Raw genomic sequence first — 18,894 nt, 5'->3', positions numbered from 1 at the left:
GTGTGGGTATCTAGGTGTGTGAGGTTTCTGCAGGGGTGTGCATGTTATTGGACATGGGTGACAGGTGAAGAGGACAGGGATGAGAAAGTGAGTAGATGGTGGTCAGACAAAGGGAGAAGTGAAGTTAGATATAGAGCAGAGACGAATGAAGATCAGGTCTAATGTGTGTCCGTATGTATGGGTGGCTGAGGAGGGCCACTGAGTAAGTCCAAAAAATGAAGTCAGGGACAGGAGCTTGGAGGCTGTTGAGTAAAGGGTGTCAATACGGATGTTGAAGTGACCCATGATGATAGTGGGAATGTCAGTGGAAAGAAAGTGAAGAAGCCAGGTAGAGAATTTGTCAGTAAATGAAGTGGCCGGGCCGGAGGTCGGTATATGATGGCCACTTGGAGGTTGCAGGGAGAGTAGATGCAGACAGAGTGGACTTCAAAAGAGGGGAGGATAAGGGAGGGTAGAGGTGGGATTGGGTTAAAGGTGCAGTTAGTAGAAATGAGAAGACCCTCTCCTCCACCATGTCTGTTGCCGGGGCGAGGAGTGTCAGTAAAGTGGAGACCGCCGTAACGCAGCGCAGCAGGGGAGGCTGTGTCTGAGGGTGTCAACCATGTTTCTGTGAGGCCAAGGAAGGCAAGATTGCGAGAGAGAAAAAGGTCAGGATTCACATGAAGCTTATTGCAGATGGAGCGGGCATTCCAGAGTGACCCAGAGAGAGGGAGAAATGGGGTGGGAGTAAGGAGCACGAGGTTTACGTTGGAGGGATTGCTGTAGTTCATATTAGATAGGGAGCGGTAGGAGGGGGAATTAAAGGGAGGTTTGAGCTGAGGTGGTCCAGGATTGGGAGATATGTCACCAGCAGTGAGGAGAAGCAGAGATAGGGAGAGCATGTGGGAGAAGGAGAGTGGCCTGCTTGTTTTATGTTTTAGGAGAGATCTGAGGTTGATGAGGAGGTCAGGTGGGGAGGAAAGAGGAAAGGGGAGATGTTTATTTGGTTAGAGGGTGCTGGGTTTTGGGGATAGTGAAGGAGAGTGAGGATTAGTGGAGCAAACACTGTAAGGGCATATGTAAACATGGTGAAGGAGTATGGGTACTGTCTCACAGTGGCACTTTGATCGCTACGACGGTACGATCTGTGACGTTCCAGCGATATCCATACGATATCGCTGTGTCTGACACGCAGCAGCGATCAGGGACCCTGCTGAGAATCGTACGTCGTAGCAGATCGTTTGGAACTTTATTTCGTCGCTGGATCTCCCGCTGTCATCGCTGGATCATTGTGTGTGACGTCACCGCTGTGATCTACTTTCACTTTACGGCGGCACTCAGTCAGTGCGGGAAGCAGACGGCAAGGGACCTGAAGGACACCGGAATGTGAGTATGTACTGTTTGTTTGTTTTTTACTTTTACGCTGGTAACCACGGTAAACATCGGGTTACTAAGCGCGGCCCTGCGCTTAGTAACCCGATGTTTACCATGGTTACCCGGGGCCTTCGGCATCGTTGGTCGCTGGAGAGCTGTCTGTGTGACAGCTCCCCAGCGACCACACAACGACTTTCCAACGATCACGGCCAGGTCGTATCGCTGGTCGTGATCGTTGGAAAGTTGCAGAGTGTGACAGTACCCTTAGATGGGTTAATAGAAAAGCTAGGTCCAAGTAATAAGAAGTGATTACTCAGCAGACATACCCAAAAGAGACAGGTACTGTCGTTGAAATAACTGCAGCTTCTGGATACTTAGCTGCAGTTATACTTTGCTGCAGGACGCGTGCTTGCTCCGACACATGTGCACCCCTTAGAATGCTGCTAAATTTATAGGACTGAGTAGAGGATCAGGTGAGAGTGAGTGTGGGAGCTGGTTTGGGATACATTAGCAGCAAGCCAGCCCACAAGGGGTGGATAGATGCTACATCTATATGCTATAACACCTTTCGCCAGATAACATCTATAGTGACCCCAACCATGGATATACAGTACTGAGTATTGAGTACAATGCAAGAAATGAATTATAGCAAAGATTCAGCAGGCACTGTTATAGTCTATTAAAAAATCCTGCAGGATGATAATGCAGCAGGTGATACACAGCAAGCAGTGGTGTTATACCATTAAAAAAATGTTGCAGGATGATAATGCAGCAGATGATAGCAACCAGTGGTGTTATACCATTAAAGAAATGTTGCAGGATAATAATGCCACAGATGAGTCCAGATCAGTGCCTAGAGCAGCGTGGAGAATGGGGAGAGGTAAGTAGTGAGTGTGTGTGTGTCTGCATTAATGTGTGTGTGTATTATACTGTGTGTATGTATTATAGTGTGTGTGGGGGCTGCACTATGCTGTGTTGGTGGTGCTGCATTATACTGTGGGATTGTGGGGGGCTGAATTATATGGTGTCTTTGTGAGTAATAGGAGGCTGGATTATAATGTGTGTGTGAATGGGGGCTGCATTATACTGTGTGTGGGGGGCTGCATTATACTGTGTTGGTGGGGCTGCATTATACTGTATGTGTTTGTGGGGGGCTGAATTATATGGTGTGTTTGTGTGTGGGGTGGAGGCTGAATTATACTCTGAGGGGGTTGCTTTATACTGTGTGTGTGTAGGGGGGCTGAGTTATACTCTGAGGTGGCTGCATTATACTCTGAGGGGGCTGCACTATACTCTGAGGGGGCTACATTATACTCTGAGGGGGCTGCTGTTGTGAAATTGGATTTTGGGCTCCCCCGGTGGCCACTGGTGGAATTGAACTGGTGTGCATCATCCTCTCTGTTCACCTGTTTCCATCAGGATGTGGGAGTCGCTATTTAGCCTTGCTCCTCTGTCACTTCCATGCCGGTCAACATTGTAATCAGAAGCCTTTCTGTGCATGTTCCTGCTGCTAGACAACTCCCAGCTAAGTTGGACTTAGTCCTTGTTTGTTTTTGCATTTTGTTCCAGTTCACAGCTGTAGTTTCGTTTCTGTGTCTGGAAAGCTCTTGTGATCTGAAATTGCCACTCTGATGTTATGAGTTAATACTAGAGTCTTAAAGTAATTTCAGGATGGTATTTTGATAAGGTTTTCAGCTGACCATGAAAGTGCCCTTTCTGTCTTCCTGCTATCTAGTAAGCGGACCTCAATTTTGCTAAACCTATTTTCATACTACGTTTGTCATTTCATCTAAAATCACCGCCAATATTTGTGGGGGCCTCTGTCTGCCTTTCGGGGAAATTTCTCTAGAGGTGAGCCAGGACTATATTTTCCTCTGCCAGGATTAGTTAGTCCTCCGGCCGGCGCTGGGCGTCTAGGGATAAAACGCAGGCTACGCTACCCGGCTACTGTTAGTTGTGCGGCAGGTTTAGTTCATGGTCAGTTTAGTTTCCATCCTTCCAAGAGCTAGTTCGTATGTTTGCTGGGCTATGTTCTCTTGCCATTGAGAACCATAACAGGCTGCATGATAATGTGTGTGTGGGGCTGAATTATACTCAGGGGAGCTGCATTATACTGTGTGTAAGGGTCTGCATTATACTCTGGGGGACTGCATTATGCTGTGTGTGAGGGAGGCTGCGTTATACTGTGTGGGGGGGCTGCATTATACTGTGTGTGTGTGGGGGACTGTGTTATACTCTGTGACGGGGCAACAGTTTACTCTATTAAAAATAATGGGGAGTGAATTATACCATATGGGAGCTGCATTATACTGTATCGATGACTACGGTATCTATCTCCATCATTCTTCCTCAGCCGGTGTAAAGAAACTCAGGAACAAGAGTAGGACAACTTCAATATTGTCGATCACATTCGTTTAACGGCCTGAACTCAGCGCATGTAAATACAACCAAAATGTTTCTGCATGATGGTGCAATATGTGAGCATTTGGGGCCCCACTTTAAACTTTTGCCTAGGGCTCCACTTTGTCTAAAAGCGGCCCTGCAGATATGTATCACCAAGGTGATTGGCATAGGTGCACTGCTGCAGTCTATCAACAAAGACCAGAGCAGTGGCAGAGAGGCAGTGCTAGAGGATACAGAACATCTGTGATTGTTATTCTATAGGTCATCCTTCATCTTTATGGGCATCCTTGTGTGCCTTCCTCTAGAGCAGGGGTTGGAAATCTTCTTTCTTCCAAGGGTCATTTGGATATTTATACCATTGTTCGGGGGGCATACAAATTGCGCGGTATCTTCGCCTCCATAGTGCATCCTGATGCTGGCAGTGGTGTCAGGACATAATCTTTCATTACACGAGCCTCAGCGTTCACTAGTGAACACTGTGTGCAAGAAGAAATCAATGGGCCGGGGAATGTCAAAATACAACTGCTGACTCAAGTACTGCAGTACCTGGGAATCTGCCCGGGGGTCAGGATAAAAAGTCATTGAGGGCCTGAGGTTCCCCACTTCTATTGGTCTATAACCAATATGTCTGCTTGTCTCTTGAGTAAACCAGTAATGTTAACTCTGCTTTGTCTGCCTCTGCACAATCATTGATGGGTGTGTGGGGACAAAGGACTACACAAGCTCTGACCCTTGAGCCACCATGCTACCCAATAAAGTAACCATTTCAGTGTAATACCGCTGTCAGATAAAGTCAAATAGGCATCATTGCATTATGGATATTTAAAGGGGGAAGGAAATCTTTTATAGGAATTATTGAACTTTCCGATTAAGGTGATTCATTATTAATGTACTGTATATTTACAGTTAAAAACACAGAATTAAATAATTCAGCAATAACAAGCCTAGAAAATTTGTATGCTGAACCGTGCAGGTGGGAATAGAGTCATGGTGCTAAAATGCTGCAAATTATGGTACGGCACAGCATATATGAATGATAAAAAAAGGCCTACTGTCCAGCGGCACTAATGCATTTACAAGTCTTTTTCCAATGTAGAGACAGAGACAGTTCACAATCACTTAAATATACTCCCGAATATTGACACTGTATCATCAAGTAGGAAAAGTTATGGATTTACGCAAATCACAGGCTGGATAGGCATGTCACTGATATACACAAATGATAAAAAAATGGAAATAAAATTTTGAAAACATCTCAAGTATGAGCCCCACACACAGAAATGAATGCACTTACACAATCAATTAGGTTATTAATGGTTGTCTGATTGGATTTGGGCATGTAAATCATCAAGATCCACTGCTGGTCATGTGTTTCTCATTTGGCTGTAAGCAGCCTGCGTGGCCTAAACATGGTCTGTAGACTTGTCTCTCATCGAACACATCTGGCACATTATTAATCTGCAATTGCAAATGAGATGCCAGCAGTGGATCTTGATGATTTGTCCAAGTCCATTCAACATGGCAGAACATTCCTCAGAGTCTCAGACAACCATTAATAATATCATTCATACCAGCCAAGGCTGCAAGTGCGGGGATTTCTGTGTGTGGTGCTCAGACTTGATACTGGATAAATCAAGATGTATCCATTTTTCCATAATTTGCATATCAGTAACATGTCTATCCATCTTGTGAATCGCATCATTCCATGACGTTTCCCTCTGGGTGTTGCAGTGTCAATGTTGAGGAGTGATCAAATGCCCACTAAGTATTGGTGGTTCTCACAGCAGATTTTATTTCAGTTCCAGCAATAGCTCGCAACGTCTGCACCATAGCACTGAGTTATCCCTGCAGGCAGCAGATCTCTTCCACTTGGCTCCATGCCTACTGCGTCTGTCTCTACCACCATTAGAGTTAGCTATGACCCCTGCTGCAGAGGATCTCCACCTTCTAGTACACACAATAGCTGAAATTTACAGCTGCATTTTATGTCTGTGCCCTGCTAGCACTGTGGCACTCGCAATTGCTAAAAACTGGCCTTAAATAAAATATTCATAAGCTTCACCCCAAGTGGGGAACATGGCATCCCTATTCCAGTGCATTACTACATTGAATCATAGAATGTTAGCGTTGGAAGTGACTTCCAGAATCCTTGTGTCCAACCCCTTGCCCAATGCAGGATTCACTAAACCTTCTCAGACAGATGTCTGTCCAGCCTCTGTTTAAAGACCTCCATTGAAGGAGAACTCACCACCTCTCGTGGCAGCCTGTTCCACACATTGATCAACCTCACAGTCAAAAAGTTTTGTTTAATATCTATTCTGTATCTTCTCCCTTTCAGTTTCAGTTCATTGCTTCTCGTGTTTCCATGTGCAAATGAGAATAAGGATGATCCTCTACACTGAGTTTCCACACTGAGTGTCTTAGTTTCCATTCATTCACAAGTCAACATCAGACCGCCTCAACACCATATTGGAATGGGCATGACCACTAGGATCAGGGAGAAACCAAACCCCTGTACAGTAGCGATGGCAAGTACAACTCAGCAAGTGACTGCAGATCCTTTACACTCAAAAACACAAGAGCATAAAATGATATAATAATGCAAACATAATCACAAGTTTGTGGCATTATAATGGAAATATACAGCATACATGCAATGCAGCAGCGATAGTTTAAAGGGTTGAGATCTTTGTATAATCTTGCAGAGAGTGTGACATGTGCACATGGGGTTTTTTAGGGATCTTTTCTACAAAAGACACCTAAAAATTGTTTATAAAAAAAAAAACGCTTGAAATACTATTCCTATTCATTTCTGTTGATGTGCTTTTCATATGTTAAGTTTTCAAAGTGTTTTTCTTCTGCTTTTAGCTGTGAAAAATGATTGGTGGAAGAAAAGTAAATGCATGTCACTCCTTTGAAGTGGCTCCTAATGGAAAACACTCCAAACTAGGCACTTCCCAATCAAAAGGCTCCAATAATGCCCCAGGAGAAAAAACTCTTCAAAAACATTTGAAAAACTGTTTAAAATTAGTTTAGGAAATGAAAAAACTTCTGCAAAAACTCCCCAATAATATGTGCCCACTAAGGTCCCCATTAAACATTTGCAACTTTCTGAAGTCACTTTTTCTTTTTTTTTAACTTGTGGATTTCACTGCTGTTTCAAATTCCTCAAAATGGCGTACAAAGCAAACAATGCCCTTTATTTTTGTCTTTAGCCAGTTTTTTAAACTTTTTAACATCAAAAGTGGCAAATCCTTTTAAAAAGTCCTAAAAATTAGATGTTTAGTCAGCCTCGCAATTTATGCATTTGTTAACAAATCGTCGATGAAAAAGCCAAAAAGACCTAAAGGGGTTTGATAACTACTGTTATAATTTGATATTTTATAAAATATATAAAAGCATGATGCGTCAGCACACTGCGAGTAATGAAACACGAACTCCAATATTTCTTCAAACGTTAAAAGCAAAAGGTACTCAGTGTTTTTTGGTCACAGCACAAAAGTCATCCAACCACGTCAAGGTGTACCCAGTTATCCATATTGTGGTACACCTTGATGTAGTTGTAGTGGCTGCTGGCGCCTCCACATGGTTCTCCTCCTCCCACCATGCAGAGACGCCGGCTTCCTGACCGCCCCACGTGGTCCTCAGCATGCTCCTACTTCCTGGTCTGTGTGTGCGCCGCAGTCTCCGGAGGCGCACCTAGTACACGCACATGGTAAAATGCCAACAGCTGGGAGGCATTTAGTTTATGTGAACACCTGCTAGATGTCTCCCAGCCAATAGCTGGCAGACGTATTGTATAAAAGGCACCCTACCCAATAGGGACGTGCCTGAGCAACCCCTATAGTTTATATTAGTGGTATTGGTGTGTGCAACTTAAGTTTGGCAGGTCCTGCATCCCTGGTATATTCTAAAGTTGTTCCCATATTCTGTATCCAGCTAGTCCAGTGTAGTTTGCCAGGGTTCCTGTCACCCCTTCAGCAGCATCCTATTCCTGAAACCACGTCTGCGGTACCGAAACCTGAACCCTGGTCCCGGTACAGCCAGTCCTGTGGTCGCTGTTCCTGGTCCTAGTGCAGCCAGCTCCAGAACTGTTCCTGATATCTGCGGGTCTGAACAAGAACCTGTCTCCTACATCTACGTTGTGGCTAGTCAGTAACCTCGGTGGCGTCTCTCCGCATCAGCGAACCTGACCTCTGGAATCAGGTGCAGTACCGATGCCTGCCTAATCATGATACCTGGTGGTTACCTGCAGCCCAGTCTGTCTCCACCATCAGGTGCCCCAGTGAACACCAGGTAGACACTTAGCTACGCCCCTTCCTAGGCAAGGCCTGACCCTGTGGCACAGTGGGTCCACGAACCAAGTGCACCTCCTGTGGGCATGACAGTTGGATGACTTTTGTAAGAAATAACTTAGGAACTTCTGTATTGACCTTGCACTTTTTATTTTGGATTTATAAAACACATGACATGCAGATGTCAAGAATGGACATATACAAGACTGTACATATAAAAAATCATACATTTTTTTTCTGTATGAATAACAGATAATTTTTCATATGCCCATCTGAGCTCAGCCTAGGGATATGAATGGAGTCTAAGCTCTTCTGTGCTTGGAATACATTAATGTTTATACTATTTGTCTATTTTATGATGTATTGGTTTCCTGTAAGGCACAGGACTGTACAACCTATTAAAATATCACAGACCACACTTTTATAGACACTCTGAAAAACCATAATGAACCATAAAGATTAAAAGTTATGTTTCTTTACACATCTGAATACTAATAAGAACACATAAGCAACACATGTGATCTGTAAAATGTCATATTTTGATACTGGAAAGAGTACACAATTTTTATAGACTGTACAATACAGTTGGCAACCATGGTTAGGGGTTGATAGTTTCTAGCTAATCTTTAACTTTTTAAAATAGACAAATAGTAGTATAAACACTAATGTACTCCAATCACAGAAGAGCTTAGATAGACCCGCATTCAACTTGTGCCGTAAATGTTAAGTTATTAAAATACGATACTACAGCCCTTTATGCTACAGGTTTGGTGTATAGTATAGCACTTGTGTGTTGTACGTCTTATTCAAAATTCATTAAATATTTAATTGATCACTTGTTGTTCCAGTATATGGACTATTGTCTGTCTAAGGCTATGTGCACACTTTGCGGATTCTGCTGCGGATTTTTACGCAGAGGATTTCATGAAATCCGCAGTGCAAAAAGTACTGCGGATTTATCGCGTTTTTTTGTGCGGTTTTAGACACCTGCGGGTTTTTAACATGGAGCAGGTGCCAAACCGTTGCGGATTCCGCACAAAGAATTGACATGCTGCGGAATGAAAACCGCTGCGTTTCCGCGCGGTTTTTTCCGCAGCATGTGCACAGCGTTTTTTGTTTTCCATAGGTTAACTTAGTACTGTACACCACATGGAAAACTGCTGCGGATCCGCAGCGTCCAAAAACGCTGCGGATCCGCAGCAAAAACCGCAAAGTGTGCACATAGCCTTAGGCGCCTTTTCACCTCATATTTAATATTAGAAAAACAGAGAAGAAAGGTCACCACCACCAACACAATATGTAAAAGGAAAAGGCACTATAAAGCTATGTAGCAAAGCATGTATAGCAACACAGGGAAAAGAAAAGGTCGCTATATAGGACGGGTCATCCACACTGATAGTTAATATAGTTTATTAAGTGAATCAACACAAAAATGCATGGCAGAAAAAACACCATTAGGCTACATTCCCCCGATTAGGCTACTTTCACACTAGCGTCATGCACTGCACGTCGCTATGCGATGTTGCAGCGCACTGACGCATACTGTGGAAGCGCCGCACAACGGGGCAGCGGATGCTGTTTTATATCGCATCCGCTGCCCCATTGTGATGTGCGGGGAGGAGGGGGCGGAGTTCCGGCCGCGCATGTGCGGTCGGAAAAGACGGGAACGACGCACCAAAAAACATTACATGTAACTTTTTTTGTGCCGACGGTCCGACGCAACACGACGCAACCATCGCACGACGGTTGTGACGTGTGGCAATGCGTCGCACTGCGTCGCTAATTCAAGTCTATGGAGAAAAAACGCATCCTGCAAGCAATTTTGCAGGATGCGTTTTTTCTACAGAACGACGCATAGCGACGTGCAGTGCACGACGCTAGTGTGAAAGTAGCCTTAGTTTTCGGTGCATTTTTAAGCTGCTTATTTTCACTGCACCAAAACCGCAGCGTCTTACAGTTCCAGCAAAGTGAAAGGGATTTATAGAAATCTCCTGCCCACTGAGCTTCTTTTTAAGAAGTAAACTGACCTACGGTTCACATTTCAAATCTGCAGCATGTCAATTTCTCTTGCGGCACCCTGAGTTTTCTCCATAGACTTGCATTAGATGCAGAAATTCTGAAGGTAAAAAACGCATATGCGTTTTTAGTGCATGTACAAGGCAAAAGCACAATAAAAATGCATGTAATCAGCACATGACTTTATGAATAAAGTTTTGTCAAAGCCAAAACCAAGCGATATGAAAAACAAGGCTGCTTTGTAGAAAGCATGACACACCAACAATAGACTAAAAAGGCATGGAAAAAAACACAATGAAAAAATGCAAGTAGCCTAAATTATTTAATAGGTGCAGAAATACTGCCGAAAATCTGCAACATTAAAAACTCACCAGAAGCTCATCATGGGAATGTTGCCTTAAAAACATTTTAAAAGTGCATAACCGTATAAAGCTAAGTACAAGACCCACCAAAACACCAGGATAATCATATAGTATGGCAAACTCCTGTAGCTAAGAAAGAAAAACATTACGTGCTGTGATAAATGCCAAAATGCAAAAACAATCTGAGTAATGTATGAACGTCTAACATGGTAAATGACCAAGATAAAGTAACTAATAAATATTATTCTTTATTTTTAGAGCACCATTGATTCCATGATGCTGTACATGAGACGGGGTTACATACAAAATATAAATTACAGAGAACAAACTAACAATGACAGACTGGTACAGAGGGGAGAGGGTTCTGTTCTAATTTGCTTACATTCTACAGCAGTGTTCCCCAACTCCAGTCCTCAAGGCCACCAACAGATCATGTTTTCAGGATTTCCTTACTATTGTCTCAGTGATGGAATTATTGCCTGCGCAAGTACTGCAACTATCACCTGGGCCATACTAAGGACATTCTGAAAACATGATTTGCTGGTGGCTCTTGAGGACTGGAGTGGGGAACATTGTTCTACATGATAATGGGGAAGGAGACAGTAGGTTGGAGAATTGCAACAGCTCTGGTGGTGCAGAGGTGGCAGCGGGGTCATTGCAGGTTGTAAGCTTTCCTAAAGAGATGGGTTTTCAAGTTCCGTCTGAAGGTTCCGAGTGTGGTGGATAATCTGATGTGTTGCGGCACAAAATTCAAGAGGATGGGGATACTCAGGAGAAGTCTTGGAGGTGATTGGGTGAGGAACTTATAAGTCTGGAGGAGAGGAGAAGGTCTTGAGAAGACCATTATTATTATTATTATTATTATTATTTATTTATATAGCACCATTAATCCCATGGTGCTGTAAATGAGAAGGGGTTACATCAAAATACAAATATCACTTACAGTAAACAAAACTAACAACGACAAACTGGTACAGAGGGAAGAGGACCCTGCCCTTGCGGGCTTACATTCTACAGGATTATGGGGAAGGAGACAGTAGGTTGAGGGTTGCAGTAGCTCCAATGGTGTGGAGGTGGCCGTGTGGTCTTTACAGGCTGTAAGCTTCTTTAAAGAGATGGGTTTTCAGGTTTCTTTTGAAGGATCCAAAAGTAGTGGATAACCAGACGTGTTGGGGCACTGAATTCCAGAGGATGGGTGATATTCGGGAGAAGTCTTGGATGCGATTGGGTGAGGAGCGAATAAGCGTGGAGGAGAGGAGGAGGTCTTGGGAGGACCGGAGATTACATGTTGGAAGACATCAGGAGATACGTTTGGAAATGGGTTATGAACAGATTTGTAGGTTAGTGTTAGAAGTTTGAACTGTATTCTTTGGGGAAGTGGGAGCCAATGAAGAGATTTTTCAGAAGGGAAAAGCAGAGTAATAATGAGGAGAGATGTGGATTAGTCGAGCAGCAGAGTTCATGGCGAACTGGAGAGGTGTGAAAATGCTAGCAGGTAGGCCACAGAAGAGGATAATAAGTAGTCGAGGGGGAGAGCGCATGCCTTCATCATAATGCTTTAGTATATTGAAGGTTGAGGAAAGGACAGATTGTGGAATATTTTTGAGTTGGAGGCGACAGGAGGTGGTAAGCACTTGGATGTGCGGTTTGAAGGACAGAGCAGAGTCGAGGGTTACTCCGAGGCAGCAAACTTCTATTACTGCTGAGAGTGTGGTGTCTTTAATTGTGATAGATCACGTAGGAGGATTACATGAGATGGAGGAAACATAAGTTCAGTTTTTGTCCACATTGAACTTTATGAAGCGTGATGAGAAGGAGGATGATATGGGTTATAGACACTCTGGGATTGTGGGCAGCAGAGAGGTGATGTCAGGGCCAGAGCTGTAGATCAGAGTGTCATCAGCATATAAGTGGTTCTGGAAGTCATGGGACTTTGAGTTAACCCAGGCCAAATATAGAGATTGAGAAGAGTAGAGGTCCCAGGACAGAGCCTTGAGGGACACCAACAGAGAGAGGGCGGGATAAGGAGGTAGTGAGGGAGCTAAATGTGCTGTCACGATCCATTTTTGGATTTGTGGCAGCTCTGGTTCCACTTTGTTTAAATGTAGCTTTTTTCCTTTCAGTCCATCGGGGGTTAATGTCAGTTTCCCCCCTCCCCTCCTGGCAATCTGTTGTAACTGCAGTGTTGCTGGGTCAGCTGATGTGGTGGTGACCACTCCCACCATACTTTAATTGATCACCTAATGCATCAGCTGGCTGTTGGTGATAGAATTTATCTTTGGAGACCAGCCTAGCAGGAGCTGCTCTCTGGTGTCAGCCACTTCTGGTATTTGGAGGCCTGTTGCCATGCTATCTGCTGTGTGGAGCTTGGCAGCGGTGTCTGGAAGCTAAGTGCTGCATTTTCACCTTGTCCCTTTGGTGTTTGTCACTGTCCCCTGTGTTGTATTATCTGCAGTGGTGAGGCTAGTACTCCTTGCTGGTCAGTGCACTTGCCAAGGCAGTATTAGGTGACAGCAAGGGACTTAGGTTTGTGACGGTGGTGGGGGGAAGGACCCGCTTAGGTCATTAGGGGAGTGCAGGGACAGGCTCAGGTTTGAGCTGAGGTGGTAACTATCCCCCTTTCCCTATCTGTAGGGCCTTCCTCTCCCCAATACCATCCCGTTATGTGTGTGTTGCGCCGTCCACTGACCAACCACCTGTTGGGTCGCAATATTCGTGATATGTGCAGTAAGGAAGGTATAAGGAGATCCAGAAGAGGGCAAGGTCTTTGATGGAAGAGAGGATCTGTAGTTGCAGGGAGTGATCGATTGTGTCAAAGGAAGAGAACAGGTCCAGAAGGAAGAGTATAGAGAATTGTCTGTTAGCTTTGGCCGTAAGTCATTAGTATTTTTGGTCAAGGCAGTTTCAGTGGAGTGGTGGGGATGGAAGCCGGATTTTAGGATGTCAAAGAGTGAGTTAGATGAGGGGTGGGAGGACAGTTGAGCATGAACATGCTATTCGAGGACTTTGGAGGCCAACGGGATCAGCGATATGGGATGATGGATGGATGCAGAGGTCTGGTCGAGAGATGGTTTCTTCAGGATAGGTGTGATTGTGGCATGTTTGAAGGCAGAAGGGAATGTACCATAAGTTATTGATGGGTTGAACGGATGGGTTAGGGCAGGGATAAGCGTGGTAGTGAGGTTGAGTGGTGAAGTGGGATTTTGAGAGAAGATGAGAAAGCTTTTCTTCAGTGGTGGGGAGGAGGGTTATGGGGGAGAGGCTATATTACAATAGATGACTAAATATATTGGCAAATAATACTAGTCAAGTAAAGGTGTTGTGAATTTTGATTCTGGGCTCCCCCGGTGGCCGCTTGTGGAATTGGACTTGTCATCCTCTTTCCTGTTTCACCTGGTTCCATCAGTAGTGGGTGTCGCTATTTAAGCTCATTTCTCTGGTGGTTTCTTGCCGGTCAACAATGTTATCTGATGCCTCTCAGTGCTTGTTCCTGCTTCTAGACAACTACTAGATAAGTTGGACTTTTGTCCATGTTTTGTTTTGCCTATTTGTTCCAGTTCACAGCTGAAGTTTTGTTACTGTGTCTGGAAAGCTCTCGTTGATCAGGGATTGCTACTCTGGCGTTATGAGTTAATGCCAGAGTTTAAGGTAATCTCTGGATGGTGTTTTGTTAGTGTTTTTCTGCTGACCATGAAAGTATACTATCTGTCTTCTGCTATCTAGTAAGCGGACCTCAAATTTGCTAAGACTATTTTCCTGCTGCGTTTGTTGTTTCATCTGAACTCACCGTCATTATATGTGGGGGGCTACTGTCTTCTTTGGAATATTTCTCTAGAGGTGAGCCAGGTCTTATATTTCCCTCTGCTAGCTATTTAGGTCTTAGGCCAGAGCTGGGCATCTAGCGATAAATAGGAAATGCTACCTGGCTATTTCTAGTTGCGCGGCAGGCTTAGTTCATGGTCAGTATAGTTCCATCTTCCGAGAGCTTGTCCCTCTATAGGCTTGCTATGATCTCTGCCTGCAGAGATCATGACAGTTTGACCGGCCAATAAAGTGTTAAAGACCCAGGTTGAGAAAGGAGAGTTATAAGAAGTCTGCTGGAATTTTTTTTTTTTTTTTTCCTCCAGTCTGCCTTGCTGCAGTCTTTTTTCTCTCTCTCCTCCTAATCTCTGTATGGCTCTGTGTGCACCTGACAATCATGGATCTCCAGAGTGTAACTGCGGGTTTGAATAATCTCATCACGAAAGTACAAAATTTACAAGATTTTGTGGTACATGCTCCGGTATCTGAGCCGAGAATTCCTTTGCCGGAGTTCTTCACAGGGAATAGAGCTAGCTTCCAGAATTTCCGAAATAATTGTAAGCTTTATTTGTCCCTGAAGTCTCGTTCAGCTGGAGACCCTGCTCAGCAGGTTAGGATTGTGATTTCCTTGCTCAGGGGTGACCCTCAAGATTGGGCCTTCTCATTGCCAGCAGGGGATCCTGCGTTACGCGATGTGGATGCGTTTTTTCTGGCCTTGGGCTTGCTTTATGAGGAACCTCATTTGGAACTTCAGGCAGAAAAAACTTTGATGGCACTATCTCAGGGGCAAGACGAAGCTGAAGTTTTCTGCCAAAAATTCCGTAAATGGTCTGTGCTTACTCAGTGGAATGAGTGCGCCTTGGCGGCAACTTTCAGAGAAGGTCTCTCTGATGCCGTTAAGGATGTTATGGTGGGGTTCCCTGTGCCTGCAGGTCTGAATGAGTCCATGACAATGGCTATTCAGATTGATAGGCGTCTGCGGGAGCGCAAACCGGTGCACCATCTGGCGGTGTCTATGGAAAAGACGCCAGAAAGTATGCAGTGTGATAGAATTCTGTCCAGGAGCGAGCGACAGAATTTTAGACGGAAGAATGGTTTGTGTTTCTATTGTGGGGATTCTACTCATGTTATATCAGCATGCTCTAGGCGTACAAAGAAGCTTGATAAGTCTGTTTCCATTGGCACCATTCAGTCTAAGTTTATTTTGTCTGTAACCCTGATTTGCTCTTTGTCATCCATTGCCACGGACGCCTATGTTGACTCTGGCGCCGCTCTGAGTCTTATGGATTGGTCTTTTGCCAATCGTTGTGGTTTTGATTTAGAGCCTTTGGAGACTCTTATTCCTCTGAAGGGGATTGACTCCACCCCATTGGCTAATAATAAACCACAATACTGGACACAAGTAACCATGCGTATCAATCCGGATCACCAGGAGATTATTCGTTTCCTGGTGCTGTATAATTTACATGACGATTTGGTACTGGGATTGCCATGGTTGCAGTCTCACAACCCAGTCTTGGACTGGAGAGCAATGTCTGTGTTGAGCTGGGGATGTAAGGGTATTCATGGGGACTTACCTTTGGTTTCTATTTCGTCGTCCATTCCCTCTGAAGTCCCTGAGTTCCTCTCTGATTATCAAGACGTCTTTGACGAACCCAAGCTTGGGTCGTTACCTCCGCACCGTGAGTGCGATTGTGCCATAGATTTGATACCGGGTTGTAAATATCCAAAGGGTCGTTTGTTTAATCTGTCTGTGCCGGAACATGCTGCTATGCGGGAATATATAAAGGAGTCTTTGGAAAAGGGACATATTCGTCCATCTTCTTCTCCCTTGGGAGCTGGGTTTTTCTTTGTCTCAAAAAAAGACGGCTCTTTGAGACCATGTATTGATTATCGGCTTCTGAATAAGATCACTGTTAAGTATCAGTACCCATTGCCATTGCTTACTGATTTGTTTGCTCGTATAGAGGGTGCTAAGTGGTTCTCTAAAATTGATCTTCGTGGGGCGTATAATTTGGTGCGGATCAGGCAGGGGGATGAGTGGAAGACCGCATTTAATACGCCCGAGGGCCACTTTGAGTATTTGGTCATGCCTTTTGGTCTTTCTAATGCCCCTTCAGTTTTCCAGTCTTTTATGCATGATATTTTCCGCGATTTTCTGGATAAATTTATGATAATATATCTGGATGATATTCTGATTTTTTCTGATGACTGGGACTCTCATGTCCAGCAGGTCAGGAGAGTTTTTCAGGTTCTGCGGTCTAATTCTTTATGTGTGAAGGGGTCTAAGTGCGTTTTTGGGGTCCAGAAAATTTCCTTTTTGGGGTATATTTTTTCTCCCTCTTCCATTGAGATGGATCCCGTCAAGGTGCAAGCTATTTGTGACTGGACTCAGCCCTCCTCTCTTAAGGGTCTTCAGAGATTTTTGGGCTTTGCCAACTTTTACCGCCGATTTATTGCTGGTTTTTCGGATGTCGTTAAACCACTGACTGATTTGACCAGACAAGGCGCTGATGTTGCTAATTGGTCCCCTCATGCTGTAGAGGCCTTTCAGGAGCTTAAGCGCTGTTTTGCCTCTGCCCCTGTGTTGCGTCAGCCTGATGTGAATCTGCCTTTTCAGGTTGAGGTTGACGCTTCGGAGATCGGAGCTGGGGCAGTGTTGTCGCAGAAAGGTTCCGACTGCTCCGTCATTAGGCCTTGTGCCTTCTTTTCTCGCAAATTTTCGCCCGCAGAGCGGAATTATGATGTTGGGAATCGGGAGCTTTTGGCCATGAAGTGGGCGTTTGAGGAGTGGCGCCATTGGCTCGAGGGGGCTAGGCATCAGGTGGTGGTATTGACTGACCACAAAAATTTGATTTATCTTGAGACTGCCAGACGCCTGAATCCTAGACAGGCGCGCTGGTCTTTATTTTTTTCTCGCTTTAATTTTGTGGTGTCATACCTACCGGGTTCTAAGAATGTTAAGGCAGATGCCCTTTCTAGGAGTTTTGACCCGGACTCTCCTGGTAATTCTGAACCCACAGGTATCCTTAGGGAGGGAGTAATTTTGTCGGCCGTTTCTCCTGATCTGCGGCGGTCCTTGCAAGAGTTTCAGGCGGATAGACCGGATCGTTGTCCGCCTGATAGACTGTTTGTTCCGGATGATTGGACCAGCGGAGTCATCTCTGAGGTACATTCTTCTGCATTGGCAGGTCATCCCGGAATTTTTGGTACCAGGGATTTGGTGGCAAGATCCTTCTGGTGGCCTTCCCTGTCACGAGATGTGCGAGTCTTTGTGCAGTCATGTGACGTTTGTGCTCGGGCCAAGTCTTGTAGTTCTCGGGCTAGCGGACTGCTGTTGCCCTTGCCTATTCCTAAGAGGCCTTGGACACACATCTCGATGGATTTTATTTCAGATCTGCCTGTTTCCCAGAAGATGTCTGTCATCTGGGTGGTCTGTGACCGTTTCTCTAAAATGGTCCATTTGGTTCCTCTGCCCAAGTTGCCTTCTTCTTCTGAGTTGGTTCCTCTGTTTTTTCAGAATGTTGTCCGATTGCACGGTATTCCTGAGAATATTGTTTCTGACAGAGGTACTCAATTTGTGTCTAGATTTTGGCGGGCATTCTGTGCTAGGATGGGCATAGATTTGTCTTTTTCATCTGCTTTTCACCCTCAGACTAATGGCCAGACCGAGCGGACTAATCAGACCCTTGAGACATATCTGAGGTGTTTTGTCTCTGCTGACCAGGATGATTGGGTTGCTTTTTTGCCATTGGCAGAGTTCGCCCTCAATAATCGGGCCAGCTCTTCCACCTTGGTGTCCCCGTTTTTCTGTAATTCGGGGTTTCACCCTCGATTTTCCTCCGGTCAGGTGGAATCCTCGGATTGTCCTGGAGTGGATGCGGTGGTGGAGAGATTGCATCACATCTGGGGGCAGGTTATGGACAATTTGAAGTTGTCCCAGGAGAAGACTCAGCGTTTTGCCAACCGTCATCGTCGTGTTGGTTCTCGGCTTTGTGTTGGAGATTTGGTGTGGTTGTCTTCTCGTTTTGTCCCTATGAGGGTCTCTTCTCCTAAGTTTAAACCTCGGTTCATCGGCCCTTATAGAATATTGGAGATTCTTAATCCTGTTTCTTTCCGTTTGGACCTCCCTGCGTCCTTTTCCATTCATAACGTTTTTCATCGGTCGTTATTGCGCAGGTATGAGGTACCTGTTGTACCTTCAGTTGAGCCTCCTGCTCCGGTGTTGGTTGAGGGTGAGTTGGAGTACGTTGTGGAGAAAATTTTGGACTCTCGTGTTTCCAGACGGAGACTCCAGTATCTGGTCAACTGGAAGGGTTACGGCCAGGAGGATAATTCTTGGGTCAATGCATCTGATGTTCATGCTTCTGATCTTGTTCGTGCCTTCCATAGGGCTCATCCTGGTCGCCCTGGTGGATCTGGTGAGGGTTCGGTGCCCCCTCCTTGAGGGGGGGGTACTGTTGTGAATTTTGATTCTGGGCTCCCCCGGTGGCCGCTTGTGGAATTGGACTTGTCATCCTCTTTCCTGTTTCACCTGGTTCCATCAGTAGTGGGTGTCGCTATTTAAGCTCATTTCTCTGGTGGTTTCTTGCCGGTCAACAATGTTATCTGATGCCTCTCAGTGCTTGTTCCTGCTTCTAGACAACTACTAGATAAGTTGGACT

The 18,894-nt window shown here is 45.0% G+C and overlaps 1 protein-coding gene across 2 annotated transcripts in view; it reads right to left on the bottom strand.

The window, feature by feature from the left end:
- AKAP6 (A-kinase anchoring protein 6) overlaps positions 1-18,894 on the bottom strand; it is a 633,848-nt gene that overhangs the window by 576,260 nt on the left and 38,694 nt on the right. Inside the window, exon 1 of one of the 2 annotated variants that reach the window (XM_077261107.1) lies at positions 10,083-10,151. The exons of the other annotated variant lie outside the window; for it this stretch is intronic. The gene's annotated coding sequence lies outside the window, so the exon portion shown is untranslated. Of the gene's footprint in view, positions 1-10,082; positions 10,152-18,894 lie in introns of those variants that run through there. 2 annotated transcript variants of the gene reach the window in all.

This window comes from Ranitomeya variabilis, chromosome 1 (assembly GCF_051348905.1).
Source record: "Ranitomeya variabilis isolate aRanVar5 chromosome 1, aRanVar5.hap1, whole genome shotgun sequence".
NCBI classification, from domain to species: Eukaryota; Metazoa; Chordata; class Amphibia; order Anura; family Dendrobatidae; genus Ranitomeya; species Ranitomeya variabilis.
Note: the sequence above shows the minus strand (reverse complement) of the source record. Positions and strands in the feature narration are given on the sequence as shown.